This window comes from Ranitomeya variabilis, chromosome 5 (genome assembly GCF_051348905.1).
Source record: "Ranitomeya variabilis isolate aRanVar5 chromosome 5, aRanVar5.hap1, whole genome shotgun sequence".
Lineage (NCBI taxonomy): Eukaryota > Metazoa > Chordata > Amphibia > Anura > Dendrobatidae > Ranitomeya > Ranitomeya variabilis.
The window spans coordinates 180,360,239-180,373,684 of record NC_135236.1 but is presented as its reverse complement, the minus strand read 5'-3'; the positions used below and the strand labels follow the sequence as shown (position 1 = coordinate 180,373,684).

The 13,446-nt window shown below is 44.9% G+C and overlaps 1 protein-coding gene across 1 annotated transcript in view; it reads right to left on the bottom strand.

Moving 5' to 3' along the window:
• Nucleotides 1–2,950, bottom strand: part of TP53BP1 (tumor protein p53 binding protein 1) — a 173,450-nt gene extending 170,500 nt beyond the window's left edge. Inside the window, exon 1 of the mRNA XM_077263609.1 lies at nt 2,819–2,950. The gene's annotated coding sequence lies outside the window, so the exon portion shown is untranslated. The remainder of the gene's footprint in view (nt 1–2,818) is intronic.
• Nucleotides 2,951–13,446: the final 10,496 nt, after the last annotated feature.

Sequence of the window (13,446 nt, the reverse complement as noted above, 5' to 3'; positions counted from 1 at the left end):
AGGTGCTGAATTCTTTGATTCCTATTATCTTCACAACAGAGGCGAAATTAGAAAAAATAAAAGTTTTATTCTGCTCTGCAGCGCCTATTATATCAACTGTCCAGTTCAATATGAAAAAAAAATGGTTACAGGTTCTTTTAAAGGCCCCTATTTTCTAGATGGAGGCTAAAATGTGTTCTTTTGGCCTTCACCTCTCCAGGAATTCAACATTGCAACATCAGATATGTGTGTCCTACACTAGAGACTCCCACATAGAGTGTAAGCCAATCCTGCAGCTGCTGGAAGTATACAGAGTATGGCGCTGGAAAACCACAGCCTGATTCATTCTGTAGAGTCAGTATTGGGTTCTGAAGGGAATAGGTGATGGGCTGCAGCACTCCGGAGCGGTCACTGCACAAAGTCCCAAGCTGTGATGTTCCAACTCTGTATAGTATGTGCTTCTGGAAGCCATGGGACCTGCTAACAGCAGCTTTGTGACCATGCCAGGTTCCAAATCCCATCTGACCTGATATTGACCGCCCATTCCACAGAATAATTAAAAAAGCAGTTCACTAAAAACATGGATGGAGTGGTCACATACTTGTACAGCAAACAGAGACTGGTAGTTAAGCAATGACCAGAGGACTTTTCACTACATTTCACACATTGGTCTGGACACACGATACAGTAGTGCCTGCAGAGCGCAATAAAACGTTTCTGTTTGTTTTTCATTTCTCCTCTCCGTTGCGGAGATATTACCTGACATGGCACCTGATGAGTTAACTTTAAGTCTAAGGGTATGGGCACACGTTGCGGATTCTGCTGCGGATTTTTCCGCAGCGGATTTGGAAAATCCGCAGTGCAAAACCACTGCAATTTTCACTGCGGATTTTCTCGCGGTTTCTTCTGCGGATTCCTCGGCGGGTTTTCAACTGCACTTTCCTATTGGTGCATGTTGAAAACCGCTGCGGAATCCGCAGAATTGACATGCTGCGGAAAATAATCCGCTGCATTTCCGCGCGGAATTTTCCGCAGCATGTGCACAGCGTTTTTTTTTCCCATAGGTTTACATGGTACTGTAAACTTTGGGAAAACTGCTGCGGATCCGCAGCGTCAAGTCCGCTGCGGATCCGCAGCAAAATCCGCAGTGTGTACACATACCCTAAGAGGGTGTTTTCATTGGGGGCCAGTACTTCTCCCTGTAGGAGTTGCTATCTGATAACACCCACTTGGACCTTACAAAAGTGAAGTCATTAGATGCCAAATACTTTGATTGCTAATCTCTCTGCAAGGAGAAGCAAAATTCACAAAATGTTTTATTCGCTCTGCAGCCATTATTATGTGTCCAGTCCAACACGAAGAATTTGGTGAAAGGTCAATAACGGAGCGCATCGTTTATTTTACAATGCCACATGCAGTTGTAAGCTTAGTGTGTTAAAAACAAAACCGAAAACCCATATATGAATGTAAACTACATAGAGGTGCTGCACTACTGTGCTGACTATAAAGGAGCAGTGCCAAACAGTGTGGTTGGCTGTACCTACTGGATTTACATACCGGATCTTGTGTTTATAGAGCAGATCCGAGAAAAACAAATGTGAGCCATACACCTGGAAGTCAAACCAAACAAAAGATACGCCAAAAAAGGGGTAACCTATCTTTTCGAGTGTCATTGCCTGTGGTTGAGCATACCTTCCTTCTCAAGCTATGGCAGTGTACCTACAAAGTAAGAATACAACAATGCACCGTAGTTTTCAAGCTTCATACAACAATGCTAATAATAATGTTCCCTTAGAGGGGACCTGGTGTCCTATTAAAAGCTGCACGTCCACTCGATAGCCCACAAAACACAAGCAGAAAGCCAATGGGATGAAGATCCACCTCTTTGACCTCTTAAAAACAGGCTTTTTTGCTTCCTATGAACATGGGCGCAGAGAACGGTATCAGGTATCTCCTCTTGGCTGTTTGGATGCCCTTTGTGTGCCCTCTGGGTGTCCCAATGTCAGGGATCAGAAGTTCTTATTCTTAAATTGACACTATATTTATGTTGTGACACTTTTGGTGTCCTTTGTTTATTTCACCATTTGCTTCACTGAAAGCTACACCTCTCCGCTACAGAACATGTAACACAGCCACATCCTCACCACAATGTCATCTGGTCCTGGCATCATCACTCTCCCTGTTTTATCCATGTATCTGTCCATCATTTCCATGGAGCCATCACAGAGAACAAAGCCCTGCGCTTCCCCTGCTGACTTCCAATGTATCCAACCCTCCATCCATGTTTGTAAACAGGCAGAGCATACTCCACATGTAAGAAGAGGCATTGTATGGCCTCCCAGTGACATTTGCAGCAGAACCAGGGGGCAGGGGGCATTAGACACCCCCTTGTTACACTGAAGTACTAATGCTAACCACTAGCATGGCATCATCTTACATCTTACACAGGGAATGCTCCTGGCACTGCCATGCGTAGCCTGGCATACTGCTGCCAGGCATGAAACCCTGGCAGAAAATCACAATTCATTCTTCCTTATGCAGAGAACAAAGAGCCTGCCCATCACATAACAGGGCCACAGCTACAATGCTCATTTATTCACATTGGGTGGCAGAAGAGGAAAGTTCTGGGGTGCCCACACCTACCCTATGCCATCTACTACTCAGATGACATAAAACACGTCATAGCATCGCTTCTATCTAGAGAATAAATGGAAGGCTTGCGCAGCAGGTCTGCCATTATGGACTCCTGCCTGGCTCCAGCACATATAGCCTACAGCCCCGTGTCTACAGCATGCACCACTACAACAAGAACTAGTCTGTAAATGTAGATTTACTGTACCTCAGTGAGCTCTGTGGATCTAGAAGGGAAGGCAGGCAAGCAGGCATGGGAGGGACACGGGCAGAATGGTTTCTGCGGCTGGGGAAAGCTGCTCATCTGGGCTGCTAATCCATAGAAGAACGCTAGGGGCGCTGCGTGACTCCAGAGGAGGAGTCCTTTGTACTGACATCAGACGTGCCAGCATTAGTTATTGTTGGAAAAGGATGGATGTAGTCCTTAACGAAGGCCACAATTACTGGACATTGTGCAACACATAACCTCTTCTGATGCAATAATCTACCTACACATTTATGACTTGCATTCATTTGTATAGTGGAACTGCAAGTCTCATCAGACTGCCAGAATGTGTTTACGATCAGCTTACAGCATAACAAATTAAGGCCAGGTTCACAAATTTAGTATGTGATCGGTATTTTCCCTCAGGATTTGTAAGCCAAAACCAGGAGTGGAGCAATCAGAAGAAAAGTATAATAGAAACACGTCCCCACTTCTGTATATATCACCCTCTTCTGGTTTTGGTTTACAGATACTGTGGTAAAAAACTGACCAAATACTAAACGTGTGAACGTGGCCTAAAAGTGATTATTGAAAATAATAACCATTGCAGCTTACAAAAAGATACATGACCAAAAATTATCAAATTAATATAAATGACCTTTATAAAATCTGTAAATACATAAAATCATGACAGGGAAAGATTGCCCCAAATAAATTAACTAGGTTTGCATCCAATGGTGAGAAGCACTGATGTAATCACATAGAAATACCGCTAAAAGATGCACACACACACACACACACACACACACACACACACACACACACACACACACACACACACACACACACACACACACACACACACACACACACACACACACACACACACACACACACACATATATATACATATATATAAATACTACCGTTCAAAAGTTTATGGTCACCCAATGTTGTGTTTTCCATGAAATCTCATACTTTTATTAATCGGATTAATTGAAAATCTAGTCCAGACATTGACAATGTTCGAAAAAAAGATTTTTATTTGAAATAAGAAATTTCTCCTTCAAACTTTGCTTTTGTCATAGAATGCTCCCTTTGCAGCAATTCCAACATTGCAGACCTTTGGCATTCTAGCAGTTAATTTGCTGAGGTAATCTGTAGAAATTTCACCCCATGCTTCCAGAAGCCCCTCTCACAACTTGCTTTGGCTTGATGGGCACTTTTTGGGTACCATACGGTCAAGCTGCTCCCACAACAGCTCAATGGGGTTGAAATCTGGTGACTGCGCTGGCCACTCCATTACAGATAGAATACCAGCTGCCTGCTTCTTCCCTAAATAGTTCTTGCATAATTTGAATGTGTGCTTTGGGTCATTGTCCTGTTGTAGGATGAAATTGGCTCCAATAAGGCGCTGTCCACAGGGTATGGCATGGCATTGCAAAATGGAGTGAGAGCCTTCCTTATTCAAAATCCCTTTTACCTTGTACAAATCTCCCACTTTACCAGCACCAAAGCAACCCCAGACCATCACATTACCTCCACCATGCTTGACAGATGGCATCAGGCACTCTTCCAGCATCTTTTCAGTTGTTCTGCATCTCACAAATGTTCTTATGTGTGATCCAAACACCTCAAACTTGGATTCATCTGTCCATAACACTTTTTTACAATCTTCCTCTGTCCAATGTCTGTGTTCTTTTTCCCATATTAATGTTTTTTTCCTTTTATTAGCCAGTCTCAGATATGGCTTTTTCTTTGCCACTCTGCCCTGAAGGCCAGCATCCCGGAGTCGCCTCTTCACTGTAGACGTTGACACTGGCGTTTTACATATACTATTTAATGAAGCTGCCAGTTCAGGACCTGTGAGGCGTCGATTTCTCAAACTACAGACTTTAATGTACTTGTCTTGTTGCTCAGTTCTGCAGCGGGGCCTCCCACTTCTCTTTCTACTCTGGTTAGAGCCTGTTTGTGCTCTCCTCTGAAGGGAGTAGTACACACCGTTGTAGAAAATCTTCAGTTTCTTGGCAATTTCTCGCATGGAATAGCCTTAATTTCTAAGAACAAGAATAGATTGTCAAGTTTCACATGAAAGTTCTTTTTTTCTGGCCATTTTGAGAGTTTAATGGAACCAACAAATGTAATGCTCCAGGTTCTCAACTAGCTCAAAGGAAGGTCAGGTTTATAGGTTCTCTAATCAGCCAAACTGTTCTCAGCTGTGCTAACATACTTGCACAAGTATAATATAATACTAAAACACACTGGCACTACACTGGTAAATGCCCAAGTGCTGCAGGTATTTAGGCAGGAACTGTGCCCACTCTGCCAAAATTAAAAACAAACTGAATATAATGCAAATACCGCGCTACAAGTTCCTAGAGTATAACTACTTGCTGCTTGTTTCGTGAGCTGCTCCCCTACTTGGCCCCTTGCGGATTTTGATGCACGCCTAGGTATATAATGTGGCGTACCGCACGATAGTTCCTAGTGTGCTACCTCTTTGCCTGTTAAAAAATGCACTCAAAATACACTCACATTCGAGTATGGTACCGCAATTATTACGTATCTCACATTTGCATACTTTAGTAGGATTCAAAATGTGTCTCTTACCGTAACAGAGTGTAACAGGCGGGATGTCATGTGCTGGCGCGGGTTGCTATGAGGCTGCTCGTGGTAAGTGCGCCGGAGATGGTGGTCTGCACTTCAGTAATGATTGCAGGTATGGGGACGTTGTTGACCCCTGGATAGTAACGATCGGGTGGGCGCACGCCTGCTAGTCATAGCCGCGGCAGGCAGAGGATGCTGCTAGTCTGTGCAGAGCCAGGAACGTCCCGGCCGGAGGCGTCTCTGGTTACACAGAGGAAAGATGGTCGACGCTGACAAGCAACGTGTGACGTCACAGGCCTACGGAGCCTTGCTGGGGCAAGAAGCTAACCAGCGCGTTTCAGAGTGTAACACACTCCTTCATCAGGGTACCCATGTACCTCTGTGACACATAGCAGATGTACAGACATGCTACAAATAACTCAACATCCCACAGGGAAATGGTAACCATGATGAGGAGGCAAGGAAAGCATCAACATCCAAATACCATCAAAGGATCAAAGGATAAGACCAGTTCTGAAGAGCCAGCTCAATGGGAAGAATAAAATCTATGCCATCAATACACATGCCCTGTCAGTTATCAGATACCCTGCTGGTATAGTGTGCTGGCCAAAAGAAGAGATGGAAGCTGCAGATGTGAAGACACGAAAGCTCCTCACAATGTATGGAGGTCTCCACCCTAAGTCTAACACCTTTCACAGTATCACAAAAATAGCTAATAAGAGTAGTTTCAAATAGCTCACCATAAACTCTTATACTTGAAAATAAAATATCATCTTTATTTCAGTTCATTAAAAACAAAATTGTACAACGTGAATACTACACCAATACCAAAATATAATAGATTAAAACAACACAGGGGGGTGCCTGACTCTGCCAAATAGCCTAATCCACCCTACCTGACGGCAGAGGTTGAGACCCTATAACCTGCGCAATGGCACCCCCGCTCGTCGACAGCTCACCCTGCTAGCCCTATAGGCCCCTATTTATGACAGGGGAGTGAAAAGAATCATGTAAAGGGTGAGACAGAAAGGATATATAAATGTGAGATATAAGATGTTCTAATATCGAACTAATGTCTCTCACATAAACTTATTTATTGAATGTTTGTCTCAATAGACTAGCCTATAACAGCAGGAGGACTTTCTACATATGTTCATTGAACTGTCCCTGTCCTTTAATAATCAATCAGACTGCAGGAATTACCACCCTGGGACCAAGGATTGGTGTTCCCGCAGTATGGCAAATTATCCCTCTGTCGCTCTCTCTTGGGAGGATACATGTGCTTAGTGCTTGAACAATTTTGTAGCACTGAGAGATATATGATATGCAGCATCACACCACAGAGGGGATTGTCTCTAGACACCAGCTAACGTTTGGCCACTGAGCCCGGTCTGAATTAACTTGAATAACCATGAGCTAAGTACTCCTTGTTTCTTATCTAACTCCTAATGAACTTCAAAAGAGGGGAAAGGCGTTGAGTTGTTGTGGACAGGGGAGTTTACAATTTGTTTTGGTCTTTACCAAAATAGGTGGTTATGGTTTATGGTATTTCTATGTTATCTATGATGATGAACTTATAATAAGAGGTCATGATGCATGACATATCATTTTGTGACATTATCTGTGGGGGTGGAGTCATGCTTCTGGCCTCTTTTTGAGCACAAAGACTATGTCTTGAAATAAAGGCCATTGGATCTGGTAAATGGCCAATAGACCACTTTATGATATTGTATTCTTTTGGAGCATGTGGGCAGTAAGAATCATATGGGAGAACAGTGGCACAAAAACTTATGGGTATATTTGAATATCTTAATTAGTAAATTTGCCTGAATTACCAAAGCATTATTTTGGCTTTTTGTATTGAAACGTATGCACGTTATATACTGTATATCTCCATAGACCACATATAAAAATATATATGAATTTCTACTGCTATCATTTTGCTCTCTTTTTTTCCATCGCCACATTGTTCTTTACTTTCTATCTAATATTCATTACTACCCTGTTAAATTAGCCACCTTTCTTTTTCTTGTCAAGTGCTATAAAATTGTTGAAGCACTGAGCACGTGTATCCTCCCAAGAGAGAGGGACAGAGGGATAATTTGCCATACTGTGGGAACACCAATCTTTGGTTCCAGTGTGGTAATTCCCGCCGTCTTATTATTAAAGGACAATGAACATATGTAGAAAGTCCTCCTGTTGTTATAGGCTAGTCTATTTAGACAAACATTCAAGGGATAAGTTAATGTGAAAGACATTAGTTCGATATTAGAACATCTTATATCTCACATTTATATATCCTTTCTGCCTCACCCTTTACATGATTTTTTTCACTCCACTGTCATAAATAGGGGCCTATAGGCCTAAAGATTGTATACCAACAAAAAGGAGGGTGGACGTGGCTTGATAAGCACCCAAGCCACGATCACAGATGAAACAAGGAGTATCAGAAAAATGGCAGAGATGCTGAGAGAAAGCCTATGGCAGCATCAACAACAGATCTGGAAGGAAGAACAGGAACATGAAGCGCTATGGCACGGCAAGTCGCTGCATGGGATGTACCATCGCCAGATAATGGAGGTGGCTGACATGGAGAAATCCTACCAATGGCTGGAGAAAGCTAGACTCTGAGACAGCACAGAGGCACTAATCATAGCAGCACAAGGCCAAGTACTAAGTACCAGATCCATAGAAGCAGTACTCTACCACACAAGACAAGACCAAGGTTCAGACTATGCAAAGGAACCTCAGAAACCGTCCAACACATAGTGGCAGGATGCAAAATGCAAGCAGTAACAGCGTATACCGAACGCCACAACCAAGTAGCAGGAATTGTATACAGGAACATCTGCACAGCATATGGGCTAACTCCCCCTAAGTCCAAGTGGGGGACCCCAGAAAAAGTGGTGGAGAATGAAAGGGCTAAAATCCCGTGGGACTTCAAGATCCAGACAGATAAGTAGGTGTTGGCTAACCAACCAGACATTGTGATAGTAGACAAGTATCAGAAGACAGCAATGATAATAGATGTGGCAGTGCCAAGTGACAGCAACATCAGAATGAAGGAATATGAGAAGCTGGAGAAATACCAGGGCCTCAAAGGAGAACTGGAGAAGATGTGGAAGGTGAAAGCAACAGTGATTCCAGTGGTGATAGGAGCACTTGGAGCAGTGACCCCTAAGTTGGAAGAATGGCTACAACAGATCCCAGGAGCAACATCTGAGCTCTCTGTCCAGAAAAGCGCAATGCAACTAAGATCCTGCGCAGAACCCTCAAACAACCAGGACCCGAGAATGAGAAAGGACAACAAAGACCACCCCCATTGGGGGTGAGAGGGAAGTGTTTTTTTATGTATATCCTGCTGTGCTAAAAAGTAAAAAAGGATGGTCCATACAATATGCATAGCATAAATACAGTCAAATGTGTATGTATAATTTAATATATTATATCAACAAATAAACCAACAGGGGTATATCTATAAAGTGCATAAACAGTATCACATCTATAGTCATAACATAGTGAGATTAAATAAAGTGCAGACCATAGATGAATATCAGAATAGAGATTCCAACAGCATAAATAAATAATAATATTGGCTAGAGGCATTACTGTTAGTGATGAGCGAGTATACTCGTTACTAGAGATTTCCTCAGCACACTCGGGGGCCCTTCGAGTATTTTTTAGTGCTCGGATATTTAGTTTTCATCGCCGCAGCTGAATGATTTACATCTGTTAGACAGCTTGATTACATGTGGGTTTCCCTAGCAACCAGGCAACCCCCACATGTACTTATGCTGGCTAATAGATGTAAATCATGCAGCTGCGTCAACAAAAACGAAATCTCCGAGCACTTACAAATACTCGGAGACCCCCCTGAGCATGCTCGGGAAATCTCGAGCAACGAGTATACTCGCTCATCACTAATTACTGTGCTTGCCTCTCCATTTACATATTGAAAAATAAATCAATAGTGGATGATCGAATAAATAAGGTTTATTGAAAAAATTATTCTAAAAACACACATAACAAAAATGTGAGGCTGTCAAAAGAAGACTATACCAAGCCAAAATCCATACAGAGCAGTGGTAATATGTCAACACCGTCACATTGCATTACATAATGTACAAATGTATATAAATCCCATATATAGAATCAACCAAACATCTTAGGCTGTGTGCACACGATGCGGAATTTGTGTGGATCCGCAGCGGATTTTTCCACGCAGAAACGTTGCAGTTCCGCACAGTGATTTACAGTACAATGTAAATCAATAGGGGAAAAAAAAAGCTGTGCTAATGTATATAGGGATAAATAGGGAAATCCACTGCGGATTGAAAAGAAGTGCTTGTTACTTCTTTTGTGCGGAACTGCAGCGTTTCTGCACCCTTCCATTATAGAAATCCGCAGTGGAAAAAAACACAGAAAATCCGCACAAAATCCGCATTAATTCCGCATCAAAACCTCACAAAATCTGTGACAAATCTGCGGCAAATCCACACGTGCGGTTTCTGCCAGGAGATGCGGATTTTGTGCGGAAAATTCTGCACTCCAATCCGCAACGTGTGCACATACAGTAGCCTTATACACTATGTTCCAAATTATTATGCAAATGATATTTTTCTCGGATTTTCCTAAATGGTCGGTCCAACCGTCCAAATGACAGTCAGTCTAATAAAAGTCATCACCCGTTAGAGTATACATCGAATTTTATTGAAGAAACCTTCCAATATTAACAGTATAATCTCCAAAATGAATAAAACCTCAAAATGCACTGTTCCAAATTATTAGGCACAGTAGAATTTCTAGACATTTGATATGTTTTAAAGAACTGAAAATGCTTATTTGTGGAATTTGCAGCATAAGGGTATGTGTCCACGTTCAGGAAACGCTGCGTTTTTGACGCAGCGTTGGGCCGCAGCGTAAAAAACGCAGCGTCCAGATGTTACAGCATAGTGGAGGGGATTTAATGAAATCCCGTGTCCACTGTGCATTAAAAAACGCATGCGTGGCTAGGGTGGCCAGCTGCTGAGAGAGCAAGACGTGCTCTCCCTGAGCTCCTCTGCTGGACTTTATAATCCACCTTTTTCTTAGTTTTAAAAAGCCAATCCACTACATCTACAGGCTTTATCAGCTTGTCCTTGGTCCCTGGAGGCAGTATCTTGCCATATTGGTCTCTGATCTTCATCTCGGACGCCACAAGATCTTGAGGCCTAAGGACAGGCCTGGGGCCTGGGCGGTCTCACATCCAGCCTGCCCTTTCATTGTGGTGTGCTGTGCTCCTTTCCCTCTGCCGGAAGAGGTAACTTCACCAGTCCTCTCCCGTGTGCAACTGGAGCTGGAGGGGAGCCCCCGGGGCTTTGAGGTAGCGGAGGACCCTGTGGCGGAAGAGAGATCACGGCTCCGTCGGCGGTTTTCCCGCCCGCCACCACTCCCGGCCGCCATTACTGCAGAGGTCCCGGCGCACCTGGACTGACGATCGCGCATACCCACCCGGCCACTGAGCGCTCCGGAGCTGCCTCCCACTGGTCTGCCCGACGCCTAACTAGGCGTCGCTACTACCGCGATCGCTGGAGGCACTGATCGGTGAGTGAAAGCCGCTTGTCTGTTACCGCCCACCCGCTTCTTCACGCCGCCGGTGGAGAGAGACTCCCGGGCGCTGCTCCTTCGATCTTACTGACCAACGGATTGGCATCTGGGGAACCCCCCTAAGGTTAGTCTACATCGCATCTGTCGGGGGAGAAGTCTGCAGCACGGCTGGGGTACCTTCCAGACCCCTACATCAGCTTCACCAGCTAATTAATTTTCATAACAGTCTCAGAGTCGCCCTGTGTCCCCTGGGGCGGTGGGCGGCAGGTTTTGGAGTCTAATTTCAGCTCCACATAGGGCCTGTTGTGATTTGTGCTCCACTGGGGCTTCTCTCTGCCCCCCGGGACCATGAGGGGCCAGCAGCGGTGATTAAAAACAGTTTTGAGAGGGAGCAGGACGCATACCCCTTGAGCTCCTCTGATAGCAGTTTTAATCTGCCTAATTTGTCCATTCAGGGACGCAATTTTTCAGATAAGAGGACTCAATCCATCTGCCTATAGGCACTGAACATTCTTTACATATATATTGGCCTATTCATAACTCAGACTGTCCTACTGCACCGCTTACAGGACATGAAGCCTCGGGCCTAACCCCCCCACAGAACCCAGGACTCCTATAGGGGAGAGGAACCTGCTGCTGAGGGGACTGCCTATCTAATGTAGGCACAAATGCCCTCCAAATCTCCCCCGCAACCACCTATTAGCAACTAAAGTTTCTCAGGTGCGCATGGGCAAGAACAAAAAGCTCCCTGGTCTGCCTTCAGATTCTGGCCCTCTTCCTGGCAACATGGATCGCTTTCTTAATACAAATGGCCAACACAGGAATACAAGATCCAAATCCTCCACTAAGTCCTCAGGCGATAGTTCTAACACATATGATCCACCAACCCACCAGGGCTCCCCTGACAGAATGACCAATGAAGGGGATGATGGTGGCGAGCTCCCGGATGACGTGTCTGTTTCCGAACTCAGTAAATTCATCAGATCTCTCCCTACTAAATCAGACTTGGAGGCTTTTGCCTGTCGTATCGAAAACTCCTACAAAAAAGAGCTACAAGCTCTCAAATCAGAATTCACAATTCGAGTGGAAGAGGTAGAAAAGTCCCAGGACCATATCTTACAAGAATTACAAACCCACAGAGAGGTTATAGCTAGCCACGCTCAGAGACTGGAGGAGTTTGCGACAGGAATGGAGGACCTAGAAAATCGCAACAGACGCAACAACATCAGAATTCGCGGCCTCCCTGAGTCCGTGGGTCCCCCAGACTTGGATTCTACTGTTCAGAAAATATTCCTTGACCTCCTCGATGGTGCTGAAGGCGGCTCAATCGAGTTTGACCGTATACACAGATCCCTGGGACCCAAACCGACATCAGAATCGAGACCTAGAGACATCATCTGCAGAGTTCATTACTATAAAACTAAGGAGGCCATCATGCTGGCTGCCAGGCGGAGAGGCACCATCGACTACCGTGGAACTCAGATTTTACTACTGTCCGACCTATCTAGGCGCACATTACAGCTCAGAAGAGCCCTACGCCCCTTATTGTCTCTTCTCAAGGACAGAGACATTACTTATAGATGGGGATTCCCCTTCCAGTTGATTGCCTTTAAAGGCGGGAAGACGGCTATCTTCCGCAACCTGGGCAACCTGGCCAAATTTCTAGGAACCTTTGAATTACCAATGACTGATCTTCCGGATTGGCCGCGCTCGCCCCAACTCCCAGATATCCCTCCAAGATGGCTAAAAGCTCAGCATTCCAAGCAGCACAAGAAGACTGGCCCCCTTCCAGATCCAACCTGAGAGGAGCCTTCGTCAAACGCTCTCCTCTCCTGTGATGTTTTTTTTTACATTTTTATAGATGGATATAAGTTCCACTGATCTACACACCGATCTAGATTCGAACTGTACACGTCTTGTCGTGCGTAACTTCTTAACAGTTTATAGCCCTGTTTACTAGACTCTGGGATTGTGTTAGTGAATTGTTGGTTTTCCTATTAATCTTCCCCCCCTTCCTCCCCTCCCCCCCTTCCCCTCCCCCCTCCCTTCCTCTCTCCCTTCCTCCCTCCCCCCTCCCCTCCTCCCCCCCTCCCTTCCTCACTCCCCCTCCCCCCCCTTTCCCCCCTTCCCCCTCCCTTCCCCCCTTACCCCTTCCCCCTCCCTTCCCCCCCTTCCCCCTTCCCCCTCCTTTTTGTTTTTTTTTTTCTTTTCTTCTTTTCTTCCTCTCTTTTCCCTTCCCCGCTTCCTATGCCCAAGGAAAACCTAACCATAGTTTAATCAGACTCAGATGCTGTTTACTAAAGTTTATTACAACTGTTTATAGCTCAGGTTGCGGGGGTGAAGGCCGAGGGCGAGTTCTCCCCGACGGCTTCTTCCCACCCCGCTTGTGGTTCTCCAGGTGGTTTCCCACCGGAAGGCCACACCATGGCTACACACCT